This window comes from Bufo bufo, chromosome 3, assembly GCF_905171765.1.
Source record: "Bufo bufo chromosome 3, aBufBuf1.1, whole genome shotgun sequence".
Lineage (NCBI taxonomy): Eukaryota > Metazoa > Chordata > Amphibia > Anura > Bufonidae > Bufo > Bufo bufo.
The window spans coordinates 537697531-537713954 of NC_053391.1; positions in this window are offsets into that span (position 1 = coordinate 537697531).

The window sequence follows — 16424 nt, forward strand, 5'->3', positions numbered from 1 at the left end:
TTTTTTTTTGTTTACTAATAATCCCTATACTGCGAGCTCTGCATACATAAGTTAAATAATCATTTTGGTTCAGTAGAATTTGATAAAAAGCTATTTTTAAAATATGCAAATTACCTTGCTACCAGCAAGTAGGGCGGCTACTTGCTGGTAGCAGCCGCATCCTCCGATCCTAATGATGCCCCCTCCGCATTGTGATTGACAGGGCCAGGGAACGGAATCGTTCTCTGCTGGCCCTGCCTGTTTGCATTCAATATCTGGCGCCTGCGCCGCGGCCGTACCTATCTTCAATCTGCGCAGGCGCACTGAGAGGCGGCCGCTCGCTCCTCAATGCGCCTGCGCCGGGTGTAGATGTGACATTATCGGCGCAGGCGCATTGAGGATGGAGCGGCCGAGCGAGTGGCCGCCTCTCAGTGCGCCTGCGCAGATTGAAGATGGGTACGGCCGCGGCGCAGGCGCCAGATTTTGAATGCTAACAGGCAGGGCCAGCAGAGAACGATTCCGTTCCCTGGCCCTGTCAATCACAATGCGGAGGGGGCGTCATTAGGATCGGAGGAAGCGGCTGCTACCAGTAAGTAGCCGCCCTACTTGCTGGTAGCAAGGTAATTTGCATATTTTAAAAATAGCTTTTTATCAAATTCTACTGAACCAAAATGATTATTTAACTTATTAACTTAGCAATTTGCATATACTCCAGAATGTTATGAAGAGATGTTATGATCAGATGAATTGCATAGTCCTTCTTTGCCATGGAAATTAACTTAATCCCCAAAAAAACTTTCCACTGCATTTCATTGCTGTCATTAAAGGACCTGCTGAGATCATTTCAGTAATCGTCTTGTTAACTCAGGTGAGAATGTTGACGAGCACAAGGCTGGAGATCACTATGTCAGGCTGATTGGGTTAAAATGGCAGACTTGACATGTTAAAAGGAGGGTGATGCTTGAAATCATTGTTCTTCCATTGTTAACCATGGTGACCTGCAAAGAAACGCGTGCAGCCATCATTGTGTTGCATAAAAATGGCTTCACAGGCAAGGATATTGTGGCTACTAAGATTGCACCTCAATCAACAATTTATAGGACCATCAAGAACTTCAAGGAAATAGGTTCAATTCTTGTTAAGAAGGCTTCAGGGCGTCCAAGAAAGTCCAGCAAGCGCCAGGATCGTCTCCTAAAGAGCATTCAGCTGCGGGATCGGAGTGCCACCTGTGCAGAGCTTGCTCAGGAATGGCAGCAGGCAGGTGTGAGCGCATCTGCACGCACAGTGAGGCGAAGACTTTTGGAAGATGGCCTGGTGTCAAGAAGGGCAGCAAAGAAGCCACTTCTCTCCAAAAAAAACCCATCAGGGACAGATTGATCTTCTGCAGAAAGTATGGTGAATGGACTGCTGAGGACTGGGGCAAAGTCATTTTCTCTGATGAAGCCACTTTCCGATTGTTTGGGGCATCTGGAAAAAGGCTTGTCCGGAGAAGAAAAGGTGAGCGCTACCATCAGTCCTGTGTCATGCCAACAGTAAAGCATCCTGAGACCATTCATGTGTGGGGTTGCTTCTCATCCAAGGGAGTGGGATAACTCACAATTTTGCCCAAAAACACAGCCATGAATAAAGAATGGTACCAAAACACCCTCCAACAGCAACTTCTTCCAACAATCCAGCAACAGTTTGGTGAAGAACAATGCATTTTCCAGCACGATGGAGCACCGTGCCATAAGGCAAAAGTGATAACTAAGTGGCTCGTGGACCAAAACGTTGACATTTTGGGTCCATGGCCTGGAAAATCCCCAGATCTTAATCCCATTGAGAACTTGTGGTCAATCCTCAAGAGGCGTGTGGGCAAACAAAAACCCACTAATTCTGACAAACTCCAAGAACTGATTATGAAAGAATGGGTTGCTATCAGTCAGGAATTGGCCCAGTAGTTGATTGAGAGCATGCCCAGTCGAATTGCAGAGGTCCTGAAAAAGAAGGGCCAACACTGCAAATACTGACTCTTTGCATAAATGTCATGTAATTGTCGATAAAAGCCTTTGAAACGTATGAAGTGCGTGTAATTATATTTCACTACATCACAGAAACAACTGAAACAAAGATCTAAAAGCAGTTTAGCAGCAAACTTTGTGAAAACTAATATTTGTGTCATTCTCAAAACTTTTGGCCACGACTGTACATTCTAAACACATTGATCAGTGCTTGCATTCCCCCACAGAAAATGAGCCCAGGGTCAGTGCACTGTACGCTAAATCATATTGAGGCCTCCTAAGCGTTCTTATATAATAAGGAGGATTCTTCAGAGCCTGAATCCTTTGCATTCTTACTGCAGGGGAATGCACATGAATAGAAAGGTAAAATTAGATATTCTGGATGTGTGTCTTTTAAGCTACCCAAGCATTATAGTAGTTCAGTTTATTTTTCTCCTTAACACAGCAGATTAAGAAATAACAGTAGAGGTTTCTATAAAACAGTTTTGATAACTCAGTCCTAATATATATATATATAAAAAGAGAAAATGATGGTGGCACTGGAAAAAAAGCAATGTGGGTGCTAAGTCCAGGGATGTAGCTGCTTACCCCAAATGAATAGTGATGAAAAATGGACAGCACTCCAAGTAAAAAGCAATGGTGTTTATTCACCCATGTGAGCCAAGCTTGAAAAAGGCTCTTGTATGAGCTGAAACGTTGCCATCCACATGGGTGAATAAACACCATTGCTTTTTACTTGGAGTGCTGTCCGTTTTTCATCACTATATATATATATATCTTAGGTCTCATGCACATGAAAGAGTCTTGTGCAGAGATCCTGTTTAGCCGCACATCATTATAGCTCCCTACTATGCCATCATGACTTTGTACCATGCTATGAAGGTATTCTCCCTACATAAGTAATGATTACAGGCAGAATTCCTCCATAATTAAATGAATGATATAGCTGTATGCTTCTGTAATTGGAAAGACACAGAGGTACAGTATGGCTCAATGAAGGTTGTGTGAATGTTTGCCCATAGAAAAAGACAAGCAGCCATGAAACCAGATGCAATGATGATAAGGCTACTTTCACACTAGCGTTTTGGCTTTCCGTTTGTGAGATTCGTTCAGGGCTCTCAAAAGCGGTCCAAAACGGATCAGTTTTGCCCTAATGCATTCTGAATGCTCAGAATGCATTAGTTTGCCTCCGTTCAGTCACCATTCTGCTCTAGAGGCGGACACCAAAACGTTGCATGCAGCATTTTGCTGTCCGCCTGACTAAGCGGAGCCAAACGGATCCATCCTGACACACAATGTAAGTCAATGGGGATGGATACGTTTTCTCTGACACAATCTGGCAACAATAGAAAACGGATCCGTCCCCCATTGAATTTCAATGTTGTTCAAGACTGATCCATCATGGCTATAGAAGACATAATACAACCGGATCCATTCATAACCGTGGCAGGTGGTTGTATTATTGTAACAGAAGCATTTTTGCAGATCCATGACGGATCCGCAAAAAACACTAGTGTGAAAGTAGCCTAAGTTGTACAAGAATTGTTAACATTTATGGACCTTGGTTAACTGAATCATAGTAAAAACTAATAATCTAATAGTTATAATAATAATTAGTGTTGAGCACAGCGAGCTTTGGATCATAGATCCGAAGTCACTTCGGTCAATACTTTGTTTGAATGCTGTATGGAGATTAGTCTCCATACAGTATTTAAATTTATGGTCTCCATCGAGGCAAAGAGAGTTATCACCAAAGTCTCCATCGACACTTTGGTGAATAACTTCAGGATTAGATTTTTTAACTTTAAAACCATTTTAAAACACCTACGTCCGACTCACCTCACCTCACTTCACCGGAATGCATACATTTTAATGCTGTACGGAGACCAACGAAGTTTGGAGCGAATCGACTTTGAATCTAGGACCCGAAGCTCTATCCGCTCAACAATAATTCTAATGTATAATTGCCTTTTTGTTACACTGTTTTCCCTATATGTTTCTTCACAGTGCAGTAAAAGTGGGCTTGTTTTCAGAAGCAGCCAGTGTGGGTAACAGACTACAGTGCCCATCTAGCAGCATTGCTGACATCTATTCCAGGATGTTCTCCTTCCCTACCCCCCTGACAGTGGAAGAGCAAGTTCCCCTTCTAGTGCATTTAGTAAAGCAAATACAAACAGCAGAGGTTCCCTATGCAAAAAATGTGCTATAAAATACCTTTTAACAGAATTATGCCTATACAGTCAGGTCCATAAATATTGGGACATCAAAACAATTCTATCATTTTTGGCTCTATGCACCACCACAATGGATTTAAAATGTCAGCTTTAATTTGAGGGTATTTACATCCAAATCAGGTGAACGGTGTAGGAATTACAACAGTTTGCATATGTGCCTCCCACTTGTTAGGGACCAAAAGTAATAGGACAATTGGCTTCTCAGCTGTTCCATGGCCAGGTGTGTGTTATTCCCTCATTATCCCAATTACAATGAGCAGATAAAAGGTCCAGTGTTCATTTCAAGTGTGCTATTTGCATTTGGAATCTGTTGCTGTCAACTCTCAAGATCCAAAGATGAGATCCAAAGAGCTGTCGCTATCAGTGAAGCAAGCCGTCATTAGGCTGAAAAAACAAAACAAACCCATGATAGAGATAGCAAAAACATTAGGCGTGGCCAAAACAACTGTTTGGAACATTCTTAAAAAGAAGGAACGCACTGGTGAGCTCAGCAACACCAAAAGACCCGGAAGACCACGAAAAACAACTGTGGTGGATGACCGAAGAATTCTTTCCCTGATGAAGAAAACACTCTTCACAACAGTTAGCCAGATCAAGAACACTCTCCAGGAGGTAGGTGTATGTGTGTCAAAGTCAACAATCAAGAGAATACTTCACCAGAGAGATACAGATCACAGAGGGTCCACTACAAGATGTAAACCATTGGTGAGCCTCAAAAACAGGAAGGTCAGATTAGAGTTTGCCAAAGGACATCTAAAAAAGCATTCACAGTTTTGGAACAACATCCTATGAACAGATGAGACCAAGATCAACTTGTACCAGAGTGATAGGAAGAGAAGAGTATGGAGAAGGAAAGAAACTGCTCATGATCCTAAGCATACCACCTCATCAGTGAAGCATGGTGGTGGTAGTGTCATGGCGTGGGCATGTATGGCTGCCAATGGAACTGGTTCTCTTGTATTTATTGATGATGTGACTGCTGACAAAAGAAGCAGCAGAATGAATTCTGAAGTGTTTCAGGCAATATTATCTGCTCATATTCAGCCAAATGCTTCAGAACTCATTGGACGGCGCTTCACAGTGCAGATGGACAATGACCCAAAGCATACTGCAAAAGAAACCAAAGAGTTTTTTAAGTGAAAGAAGTGGAAAGTTCTGCAATGGCCAAGTCAATCACCTGACCTGAATCCGATTGAGCATGCATTTTACTTGCTAAAGACAAAACTGAAGGGAAAATGCCCCAAGAACAAGCAGGAACTGAAGAAAGTTGCAGTAGAGGCCTGGCAGAGCATCACCAGGGATGAAACCCAGCGTCTGGTGATGTCTATGCGTTCCAGACTTCAGGCTGTAATTGACTGCAAAGGATTTGCAACCAAGTATTAAAAAGTGAAAGTTTAATTTATGATTATTATTCTGTCCCATTAGTTTTGGTCCCTTAACAAGTGGGAGGCACATATGCAAACTGTTGTAATTTCTACACCGTTCACCTGTTTTGGATGTAAATACCCTCAAATTAAAGCTGACAGTCTGCAGTTAAAGGGAACCTGTCATGTGGATATTTGATTATAATCTAACTAATTATATACAATCATTAACTACTAAAAAGTACCTTAGATGTATTCACTTACTGGTGTGACAGATGGTTACCTCATAATATACACACAAAGATGCCGCATGCCGCATGCTAATGAGCTGATTGGAGTCCGGTGTGATGTCATTGAGTCCAGCGTATATGTAATTCAGAGCTATAGCCACTCCCCTGCCCACCTGCTGCTGGTTCATATGGAAACAAACTGTCATTCAGCAGCAGGTGGGCGGGGAGAGTCAGGAGCTCATGAATATTCATGACTCATCATTATCAGCTGGAGCTTTTCAATACAAGATGTTGGCAGATTGACTGGGTCAATTAAAGAAAGTGACCCAGCATTGTGCTAAGAGAATCAGTCACTTATTTATGTTGCCCTTAGTTAGGACACCATAAAACTGGTGACAGGTTCCCTTTAAAGTACATCTTCTTTATTTAATTTCATATCCATTGTGGTGGTGTATAGAGCCAACAATGTTAGAATTGCCTTGATGTCCCAATATTTATTGACCTGACTGTATATCTCTCTTTAAACCCTTCGTGGCACAGCTCTTTTCTGTTTTGCTTTTTGTTCCCTGCCTTTCAGAAGCCATTACTTTTTTAAAAATTTTCCATTAATTTAGCAATATCAGGGCTTGTTTTTTGTAGGAAAACATGTCCTTTCTAAAGGTATCATTTAATGTTGGATGTGATTAGAGATGAGCAAATTTCCTGGCTAGAGATCCTTTACAGTTGTGTAGAACACTGTGCCTTGTAGTAACACCGTCGTCAGCTGATTCCACGTAGCTGTTTACAGAACCTGTTCTATTAAATGCTTATACAAGTTAAGCCCCCGGACAGGGTGGAGAGGGTGGCAACAGTAAGTTTGTGTTGACATCACTGATTATTTCGCCGTTTCTCTGATCCGTCAGAACTATAACCCAGAAAAAACGGATCCTGTCTGTGGAGCATCCGCCTTCACTCGCTCAGCATTTGGTCAGTAATCCATCAGTATTGCTAATGCCCAAAAAAACTGGAGTGGATCCAAAACAGAGATGACCCGTGAATTAAATATTTGCATGTCTTCTGTGTTTTGTACCCACTCCTAAATCATGAGCCAATTCTGATTGGACCCTACAGGCCTTACAGCTGCTACACAGAGAGGATCCATTGTGCGTCTTATTTTTCCTTCCTTCTGACAGATCAGAAGAAGAGTCAAATAAATAATGATGTCATCCAATCCAAAAAGGCTAAATAGTGGCCAGTTATGAAGTGGGTATGGTGGGAACAGCATGAGGAGACCACAGAGTGGCCCAATGACAGATTCTGGAGGTTGCGGCAACATCAGGAGGCCACAGAGTGGCACAATGACATAGTGTGGAGGTGGTGGCAGCATCAGGAGGCCACAGAGTGGCACAATGACAGAGTTTGGAGGTGGTAGCAGCATCAAAAGGCCACAGAGTGGCACAATGACAAAGTGTGGAGTTGGCAGCAGCATCAGGAGGCCACAGAGTGGCAAGGTGATATAGTGTGTAGTAGTGTTAATCGCGAATATTCTAATTGCTAATTTTTATTGCGAATATCGGCACTTCAAGAATTCGCAAAGATCTAGAATATGGTGCTATATCTTCATAGTCGCGAATATTCTAGATTTTTTCTCATCAGTAACCTCACTGCTTCTTGCTTGTGGGCCAATGAGAAGGCTGCAATATCTTTGTCTGAGCTTAGCAACATCCCTAGCAACCAAAAGGAAAGTTTCCTACCCCTTACTATATAGGAAACTCCCCAGCAGCCACTTTCTGCTGTTTTTTTGCAGTTCTAAGAGAGAGCAGTGTCATTGCTGTGTTCTGTGCTTTGCTAAATCATCTGAATCCTTATTCAATTACATTAGATAGTTAGTTAGCTCATATATATAATACAGATAGTTAGTGGGAGATAGTCATCCGTCTGCCGAATGGTGACAATTTGTCTGTCACTATCGAAGCAACTGAGCATTCAGCGGGCCATTTGCGCAAGTGACTCGGAGGGACTCCTTGCCTCCATCTCCACTGCATACTGCCACGGTGTGTCTGTGTCTTCTGCCTCGTCTTCTTCATCGCCCTGTAGCTCTTCCGGCTGCTCCTGATCCTCCTCTCCAGTTACCTGTGTAGAAAAACTACCCACTTCGCTTCACATTGCTTGTGCTCCAATGTCCTCCTCCTTCAGTTCAGCCCCCACAGGGCTCATGTGGCTGTGAGATATAGGCGCCACGTCTCCAGTCCCCTAAACAGCCAGATTTACCAGCATCTGTTCCAGGACATGAAGCAGTGGAATGTTGTTGTTCATCCTGTAGTCCTGGCGACTGACAAATAACGTGGCCTCCTCAAAGGACCAGAGCAAATGGCATGTGTCATGCATGAGCTGCCACTAGCTGACATCAAAGTTACACAGGGTAGTTCTCCTGTCCGCTTGGTTCATCAAGAAATCGTTTATGGCCTTTCTCTGTTCGTATAGTCGGTCCAACATATGGAGAATGGAATTCCAACGGGTGGAAGCGTTGCATATCAGCCTATGTAGAGGGATGCCGTTCTGACGCTGCAGCTCAAGGAGAGTGTGCTTTGCGGTGCACAAGTGGCTGAAGTGCATGCAAAATTTCCTGTCCATTTTTAGGATGTCTTGCAGATGGGGGGAAGACTTCAGGAACCGCTTTACAACCAGAATGAACACGTGCGCCATACAGGGCGCATGGCTCAGCCCTCCTTGATGCAGCGCCAACACCATGTTCTTTCTGTTGTCGGTCACAATGGTATTGATTTTGAGTTGTCACGGAGAAAGTCAGGATTTGATTTCTTTATAAAGGACACGGAGCAGTTCCTCCCATGTGTGACTCAGTTCACCCAGGCAAACCAGATGCAGAACAGCGTGAGAGTGTTGAGAGGGGTCGCACATTGCTTGCATACACTGCATACCTCCAACATATTTCTTGGATCTCTACATGAAAATAATTTATTTGCTGTAAATCGTGAGAGGGTAGTTGGACACATTGACTTCACAAGAGACAGAGCAGCGGAGTTGAGCCACCTCTATTTGCTTCCCGCTGTTTACTGATCTTAGAAAATGGTGCTTTACCACATATAACTGCATCAATAAACGCCAAATAGGCCCTTATTTTCTTCCACTTTTACACTACACAAGGCTTTTTAACAGATAAGTGCAACGCTGAATGGCAAATATATTTATCTTTTGCCACTAATACAGAGCAAAAAGGGCTCTAGAATATACAGGGTGGGCCATTTATATGGATACACCTTAATAAAATGGGAATGGTTGGTGATATTAACTTCCTGTTTGTGGCACATTAGTATATGTGAGGGGGGGAAACTTTTCAAGATGGGTGGTGACCATGACGGCCATTTTGAAGTTGGCCATTTTGAATCAAACTTTTGTTTTTTCAATAGGAAGAGGGTCATGTGACACATCAAACTTATTGGGAATTTCACACGAAAAACAATGGTGTGCTTGGTTTTAACGTAACTTTATTCTTTCATGAGTTATTTACACGTTTCTCTTTGTTTATAGCCATTCACATGTCGCCGAGGTTAACACGTAAGGAGCTGATAGAAATTGTGTTGATGTCTGGTGAACGCAGTAACTGGGTCATTGCAGCAGATTTCAATGCAAGACACCCTACGAGACCACCCATCTCCCATGCTACAGTTAGCAAACTGCTTGTTAAGTTTCGTGAAACTGGTTTAGTGTTGGATTTGCCAAAATGTGGACGCATGAAATCTCAAGCTACTGCAGCATCTCAACGAGGATGACCCAGATCGGCGCACTGAATTTGCAGAATGGGCAAAACAAAAATTGGAACAGGACCCTCAGTTTACGCAGAAGATTTTGTTCAGTGATGAGGCAAACTTTTATGTGAATGGTGAAGTTAACAAACAAAACCACCGCTATTGGTCTGACACTAACCCACATTGGAAAGATCCCTCCAAGACTGTTAGAACAAAAAAATTGATGGTATGGTGTGGTATATGGGGTACAAAGATAGTGGGGCCATTCTTCATCAATGGAAACCTCAAGGCCACTGAATATGCAAAATTGCTACATGATGATGTGTTTCCCTCTTTATGCACTAAAGCTGGCACGTTCCCTGAGTTTTTCCAGCAAGATGGTGCACCACCACATGGATGTCAGGTCCGAGCATTCCTAGATGAACAGTTTCCTGGAAAGTGGATTGGTCGTCGTGGGCCAGTTGAATGGCCCCCAAGGTCTCCCGATCTGACTCCCTTAGACTTTTATCTTTGGGGTCATCTGAAGGCAATTGTCTATGCTGTGAAGATACGAGATGTGCAGCACCTGAAACTACGGATACTGGAAGCCTGTGCTAGCATTTCTCCTGCGGTGTTGCTATCAGTGTGTGAAGAGTGGGAGAAGAGGGTTGCATTGACAATTCAACACAATGGGCAGCACATTGAAAACATTTTATAAGTGGTCAGAAACTTGTAAATAACTCATGAAAGAATAAAGTTACATTAAAACCAAGCACACCATTGTTTTTTGTGTGAAATTACCAATAAGTTTGATGTGTCACATGACCCTCTTCCTATTGAAAAAACAAAAGTTGGATTCAAAATGGCCGAATTCAAAATGGCCACCATGGTCACCACCCATCTTGAAAAGTTTCCCCCCTCACATATACTAATGTGCCACAAACAGGAAGTTAATATCACCAACCATTCCCATTTTATTAAGGTGTATCCATATAAATGGCCCACCCTGTATCTCTGCACCGCTGAACTGCAATTAGGCCTTAATTTTTTTCCACTTTTCCACAACACAAAAGGATTTTCAACATATAAGTGCAATGCTGAACGGCGAATATATTTTTCTTTTGCCACAAATACAGGGCAAAAAGGGCTTTAGAACATAACTGCACCGCTGAACGGCAAATATATTTTTTTCTCTCTCCACTAATACACGCCACAAAAGGCTTTAAAATATATAACTGCAGCGCTGACCGGCAAATATATTTTTTCTTTTTTCACTAAGAAGGAAAGGTGTAGGGTAAAAAATATACATAAACCTCTCAAATGTATGTATACTAATCCCAGAAGCCTGACTAATAAAACTGGTGAACTGGAATTAGTGATGTGTGAGGAGGACTATGACATAGTGGGAATAACTGAGACATGGCTGGATGATAGCTATGACTGGGCAGTTAATGTACAAGGTTACAGTCTGTTTAGAAAGGATCGTCAAAACCGGAGAGGGGGAGGGGTCTGCCTTTATGTAAAGTCCTGTCCAAAGCCCACACTCCGTGAAGATATAAGTGAGGGACATGAACATGTGGAGTCACTGTGGGTAGAGATATATGGAGCTAAAAAGAACAATAAATTAGTAATAGGAGTTTACTATAAACCACCTAATATACTAGAGTCCACAGAAAATCTACTACTAAATGAGATAGACAAGGTGGCAAATCATAATGAGGTGGTTATTATGGGGGACTTCAACTACCCAGTTATAGACTGGGAAACTGAAACTTGTATATCTCATGAAAGAAACAGGTTCTTGGCAATAACCAAAGACAATTACCTCTCCCAACTGGTTCAGGACCCGACTAGAGGGATGGCCATACTGGACTTAGTATTAACCAATAGAACTGACAGAACAACAGACGTGCAGGTTGGGGGACACCTGGGAAATAGTTACCATAAAGTAATAACCTTCCAATTATCATTCAAAAGAGCGTTTCTACAGGGAGGAACAAAAATACCAAACTTCAAAAAAGCTAAATTTAGCCAACTAAGAGAGGCCATAGGCCTAACTAAATGGGATAAAGTCCTCACAAATAAAAATACAGCCACAAAATGGGATATCTTTAAAAGCATCCTAAAAGCTCATTGTAAAAGGTTAAGGAACAAAAAGAAACCAATGTGGATAAACAGAACTGTAAAGAAAGCAATAAATGACAAAAAGAAAGCATATAAAACACTAAAACAGGAGGGTAGCACGGAAGCACTGAAAAACTATAAGGAAAAAAATAGAACATGTAAAAAACAAATAAAAGCGGCCAAACTAGAGACCGAGAGATTAATTGCCAAAGAGAGTAAAACTAAAACTAACCCTAAAATTGTATAAATGTTAAAAAGTGTAAATCTGAAGGTGTCGGCCCTTTAAAGTGTAATGAGGGGGGAGTCGCAGAGAGCGACGAGGAGAAAGCAAAGCTGTTAAATATTTTTTTTTTCCAATGTATTCACTGAGGAAAATAAACTGTCAGATGAAAGGCTGAATGTTGAAATAAATTCCCCATTAAAAGTGTCCTGTCTGACCCAGGAAGAAGTACAACAGCGACTTAAAAAGATTAAAATAGACAAATCGCCAGGACCGGATGGCATACACCCCCGTATCCTAAGGGAATTAAGTAATGTCATAGCCAGACCCTTATTTCTGATAATTGCAGATTCTATACTGACAGGGAATGTCCCACAGGATTGACGCATGGCAAATGAGGTGCCAATATTCAAAAAGGGTCCAAAAACAGAGCCTGGAAACTATAGGCCGGTAAGTTTAACATCTGTTGTGGGTAAACTGTTTGAAGGTTTTCTGAGAGATGCTATCTTAGAGCATCTCAATGGAAATAAGCAAATAACGCCATATCAGCATGGCTTCGTGAGGGATCGGTCATGTCAAACTAATTTAATCAGTTTCTATGAGGAGGTAAGTTCTAGACTTGACAGCGGCGAATCAAAGGATGTCGTGTATCTGGACTTCTCCAAAGCATTTGACACTGTACCACATAAAAGTTTAGTATATAAAATGAGAATGCTCGGACTGGGAGAAAACGTCTGTAAGTGGGTAATTAACTGGCTCAATGATAGAAAACAGAGGGTGGTTATTAACGGTAAATACTCAGATTGGGTCACTGTCACTAGTGGGGTACCTCAGGGGTCAGTATTGGGCCCTATTCTCTTCAATATATTTATTAATGATCTTGTAGAAGGCTTGCATAGTAAAATATCAATTTTCGCAGATGACACTAAACTGTGTAAAATAATTAACACTGAAGAGGACAGTATATTACTACAGAGGGATCTGGATAGATTGCAGGCTTGGGCAGATAAGTGGCAGATGAGGTTTAACACTGACAAATGTAAAGTTATGCACATGGGAAGGAATAATGCAAGTCACCCGTACATACTAAATGGTAAAACACTCGGTAACACTGACATGGAAAAGGATCTAGGAATTTTAATAAACAGCAAACTAAGCTGCAAAAAACTGTGTCAGGCAGCTGCTGCCAAGGCCAATAAGATAATGGGTTGCATCAAAAGGAGCATAGATGCCCGTGATGAGAACATATTCCTACTACTTTACAAATCATTAGTCAGACCACACATGGAGTACTGTGTACAGTTCTAGGCTCCAGTGAACAAGGCAGACATAGCAGAGCTGGAGAGGGTCCAGAGGAGGGCAACTAAAGTAATAGCTGGAATGGGGCAACTACAGTACCCTGAAAGATTATCAAAATTAGGGTTATTCACGTTAGAAAAAAGACGACTGAGGGGAGATCTAATTACTATGTATAAATATATCAGGGGTCAGTACAGTTCTCTAGATGTGATCTAGTAGAAAGCTGGAGAGAAAATTCTAAACAGGGTGGAATTGGAAAAAAAAAACTAACAAAAAAACTATTCCCCCATTGTTTGACAGATTTTGTTTTTACATTATTCCCTGTCCAGTAAAAAAATGACGTTATCTTCATTCTCCGGTTCAGTAAGATCACAGTGTTGCCAAGTTTATAGAGTTTTTTCTTGTGTTTTTATATTTACAAAATAATAAAAACTTTGAAAACGACATTTATCTGTGCATCATTATATTTTTATATCCATATTTTTTCCATATATATCTATATGGTGTGTGAGGGCTCAATCTTCACAAGATAATCTGTTTTCAATGATATCACTTTGAGGTGTATCTAACTTTTTGATCACCTTTTTGTATCCCATTACGCTGTTCACCATACTCTGAATAGTGCGCTAGGAACATGAATTTTTTTAGATCAGTAGGTGGTGAGTGATCATGTGAGAAACTACTGAAAAGATTTTAAAAGCTATGAACACCTTTGAGGCATTTAAAAAAAGAAATATTGCATTTTACTAATTTTGGGCAAAAAAATCATATTTTTATTAGACTTTAACAACAGCTTTCCCTGTACAGCTTTTACTTTCTGTGTATTTGCAGACTAGCAGGCTTTCTGATTCATAGGGCCCTTGTCACCAGTTCACCAGCACTGAATGTGATATAGCAATGATTAAATTAGCAAAAAAGATTTCAACTACATTAATTATTGCAAAAGTTAGACACTGTCTGCAATTTCTATATTTTTTTTGGACTAATTTGTGTCTAATAGTCCAAATTCCCACATTAGAAGCAGGACACTCTAGGTTCAGTTACAGTGCAGTAGTGAGTACATGTACTAAGCTGTCACGGGGTTCCGAAGGTGCACTCGGTCCCCCATTGCCCGCAGAACTGTTGCTTAGCTTTTGGAATGAGGTTCTGTGTTTGACCTCATTCCCAGGGCGGCTTTACTAGCTAGGTGGCTCCCTGCTCCTAGTCTGCCTTGAGCGCCGAGCTGATAACTCAGTGCTCGACTGGTTGGTCTGTCGGTCATGTGACGCTGGCCACGTCACATGACCCTCACTCCCCACTATAAATACAGGCAGCCTGCTTGTCACAGGTTGCCTGTTAATTTCTAGGTTCCTGGCTATTTGTTGGACTGCTGAATACTTACCTGATCCTGTTCCCTGACCATCCTTTTGCCTGCTCCTCCTGTACTGCGCATCCGTCCTGGTATTGTGACCTCGGCTCCCACCTGACTACTCTCTTAGGACTCCTCTTGTACTTCTCTGCTCTCCTGGTATTTATGACCCCGGCTTCTCCTGACAATTCTCTGCTTGCTCCCTTTGTACTTTGCAGCTTTCCTGGTATTGACTCGGTCCGTTCACGTCCTGTTGTTTGTCTGTCTGTCATCCCTGCACTTATTCCAAGTTAGGGATTGCCGTCCAGTTGTCCCCTGTCATTAGGACTCGCGAGGCAAGTAGGCAGGGCCAGGGGTAAGGGTGGAGCGCAGTGGTCACTTCCCTCCCCCTTGTGTGTGTGTGTACGCGACCGTTACATAAGCTCTGTATACATAATCTGTGTGTTATCTGCTCACTGACTTTAATGATCTTACACACATATTTCTGTGAAGTGTCAATTGCTCAGTGTGCAAATAACAAACACTTTATTACAAGCAACAGATTAAATGTTTGCAGTGTCTTCCCTGACAGGGCCTGTGTAGCAACATACCCCTACATGCTGTACAAAGGACAGATCCATCCCAATACCTCTAGATTCCTTCTACGGCTTCTGACTGGGAAAGCTTAGGCAACAAAGCTGTCCCTAATAACGAAACTGCTCTGTGGCTTGCATAGTCAGGGAGATCATTAGCACAGCCGTAGGCATTGAGACTGCCATAGTCTGGGGGCATTATGGGTGCTAATGTGATGAGGCACAGTGGCTGTCAATATAATGAGGCACTGTGGTTGGTATAGCCAGAGGCCACTGAGACTGGCATAGTTGAGGGCCATTATGGCTACTAATGTGATGACACAATGTGGTTGGCATAGCCAGGGAGCACAGTGGCTGGCAATGTTTTCAGACATTGGCTCTTATACTGTGTCTGTACAGTATGAACTATTATCCATAGGATATATACAGTCAAATCTATATTTTATCTATTTTCATGCTTCTAATTTTGGGTGCAGTTTATGGTCTGGTGCGTCTTATAGTCCAAAAAATATGGTATATTCAGTGGCAGATATAGAATAGATAACTTTTTAATTATTTAACCTTATGGGTCTGCATTGGGATAAACCACTTACCCCTACACCACAGACCTTTCCAACAGTTGAATAATGGGTGTCTGGAGAGTCAGATACCATCAATCTGATATTACTGGCTACATGTATTGTGAACTTGAACTCTTTAAAGATTTTGTGCTATCACAGATATTGGTGACATATTCCTATACCACAAAAGTCGAAAAGGTGAAGGTCCAATTGATATGACCCCCTAAGAATGCTCCATGATACTTTGGCTTATGTTGGATCACTCTATTTTTACTGAGCGGTTTAATGAACGGTCATTATAGTTCATGGCTGTCCACAAAAAAAAACAACAACAGATGAGGAAGCACAATGGGATGACAACGATCAGATCCTTGTAGATTGGTGTCATATCTCAGCAATATAACTCTGATGTCAATGAGACAATCCCTTTTAAAAGAAGCTCCCCTTTTAACCAGCATATCAGAGATAATTTTACACTTACACTTTTGTGATTTAATATTGTAAAGTTGGGAAAAAATTTCAAATATGGTGGAATTGAAAAAAAAATGCAATTCCACCACAGCTTTGTGGGGTCTGTTTTTATGTTATTCACTATGTGGTAAATCTCACAACCAATAAGGAAATTCCCCTCCACAGCAGACAAACACTTCTGCTAGATTATTTGACATATTGATTATCCATGTTTCTACCTTGGGATGTAGAAGCATACAAAGGCGTGCCAAACTGTGCTTTGGTCTGCTCAGACACCCAAGTCTTCTCCTGAACATGG